Below are 2500 nucleotides of genomic sequence, written 5' to 3' on the forward strand. Positions count from 1 at the left end.
TTTCGTTCCTTCTATAGGGTTCAACGATTATACAAAGACCGTGCAGGTATTACATCCGTCTAGAACCTTTTATTGATTCTATGCGTTTAGGTAAAATATTCACAACATCCACCAGCCAAATTTAACATACAAACAGGCAAAACTGTGTGTAACTTTTAAAGTTTATATAGTCTGATCGATATGATTTAGTGAGAACTAATCATCACGAACAGACTGTCTAAAAATGATAACAAAGAGCTGATTGACGTCAGCTTCATTCCTTCTATAACTTTTTATACAGCGCAATATCCACTAAACGTGCTCAATGCGCTTTACAAAGGGTCCTAATCAACAGCAACACGAAACAAATAGAATGAGACATCCCTATTGGATGAATAAAGGCAACTTTATTTAGAATCTTTTTAAAAATTTATTTAAAGTGAATATTTCCCGGTTCAAAGTAGTAAAATGCGTTTTATCAGAGTGAGGTAGTAATACCATCATTTTTACCAAGGTATAACAGGATTCTACTGTATGATCATCTGATGATGTGATGATTAAACGGCTTGCTGTCATTTCTAGTGCTTATCAATTCGGGGAAATTGTTGGAGGTCTGTGATAAACTGATGGATGAATAATACGATAAGGATGTACGGATGTACGAATGGATGGATGATGTACGTTGATTCGATTTCCAGTTGGGTAAACTTTTTGCTTGATGGATAGGATTGGTAGGATTGGATTATTTATTTATTAATTATTTGCTATAGATGAATGAGGGAAATTTCTGCCGTACGTACAAGGCAAAAAATTCGTATTCAAATTTGTTCATAGAAAACATAGACAGATATATATGCATATATATATATATATATATATATATTTTATATATATATATTATATATATATATGTGTGTGTGTGTGTGTGTGTGTAATATATATATATATATATATATATATATATATATATATATACATATATATTATAATATTAGAGAAAGAGGAAGCGCGAAAGGCGATGGGACAGAGAGGGAAGAGGGGGAGAAGGAAGAGAGAAAGAGAGAGAGAAAGAGGGAGAGAGAGAGAGAGGGAGAGAGGGAGAGAGATAGGGGAGGGGGAGATGCAACCAGGGGAATTATAATACAAGATAAGCCAGGAATAGATATAATGAGACAAGAATGGTCTTAATGAATCAATTTACTTATTGAAAGCCTTTTTGCGTATAGCTATAGATCATTCTTTGGGTTTATGAATGCCAAACAAGCACACAAACACACACACACACAACACACTCTTTCACACACACACAACACACTCTTTCACACACACACACACACACACACACACTTTGAGTACGTTTAGTGGATATTGCGCTAAATTATAGCTCGGGTTTGTTTGTTTTTTGGTTTATTTGTTTGTTTGTTTTTTGTAAGATAAAGAACGGAGCAAGTCTGTATGAAAGGTGCCAGACAAAGCAAGAAAGAATAATACAAGAGAAAAAAATCCCAAAAAATCAGTCGACCTCAACTGGGGATCGAACCTCAGACCCTCTGCTCTATCTGGCACCTTTCATACACATTTGTTTAGTTCTTTATCTTACACCGGTGCCTGCTCCTTAATTTCTTAATTTGATATTTGTGTGTGTGTGTGTCTGTGTGTGTGTGTGTGTGTTTAGAAGATAAGATGAGATTCACAAGAAAACAACACAATTTCAAGCCTACCTATCCTGCTCATCCAGTCATAACACCGTTTATATATATATATATATATATATATATAGAATGCGCTTGGCCAAGGAGTTCACAACATTGCCATCCGGAAGTATAACGGACCAACAAACAAACTCTGTGTAACCATGAACTTTTATAGTCTGGTTAATACAGTTTAGTGAGGACAACTCACAAACGCGGATGGCAAAAACAATAACAAAGGCCTGAGTGACGTCATCTGCATACTATCTATATATTAAAAACAGAAAACAAAACAAAAATCATGAGCATTCATGTAGCACAATATCCACGAAACGAGCTCAAAGGGCTGTTACGTTGAGCTTTTTATTAATATAGCGCCATATCCACTAAAAGTGCTCAAAGCGCTTTACAAGGGGTTCCTGGCCAACAGCAACACTTAACATTTAGGACGGGACATGACGCCTGTAAAGCGATATTACAATTTTTTTCCGACAGAGACACCGCTGTTAACGACCAGTTACTCATTTTACACCTGAGTACGGTGAGAAAATGTGAGTAAAGAGCCTTTATCAAGCACACAACTATGCGCCGAGCAAGGTTCAAACCCAGGACCTTCCGACCCGAAAGCGAGTGTCCTACCACAAGAACACATAGCCCCACAAACATCTTTTTTGTTTGACAAAATTACCTTCATTGACCCCGACGCTATCTCGTGTCAACGATAAAAAGGGTTTGACTCTTTTCACACGGCATTAGGTTTTACACTTATATCATCCCATATTAAATAAATAAATTAAATTTTAAAATTCCCTTTATTCATACCATAGGGG

General features: G+C 36.2%; 1 protein-coding gene across 8 annotated transcripts in view; it reads left to right on the plus strand.

Annotated features, from left to right (window-relative positions):
- Window positions 1–2500, plus strand: part of LOC144963314 (uncharacterized) — a 78413-nt gene that overhangs the window by 33283 nt on the left and 42630 nt on the right. The window lies entirely within an intron of this gene.

The sequence above is a fragment of the Berghia stephanieae genome, chromosome 1, assembly GCF_034508935.2.
Source record: "Berghia stephanieae isolate SIO BIC M18660-M18661 chromosome 1, UCSD_Bste_1.3, whole genome shotgun sequence".
NCBI classification, from domain to species: domain Eukaryota; kingdom Metazoa; phylum Mollusca; class Gastropoda; order Nudibranchia; family Aeolidiidae; genus Berghia; species Berghia stephanieae.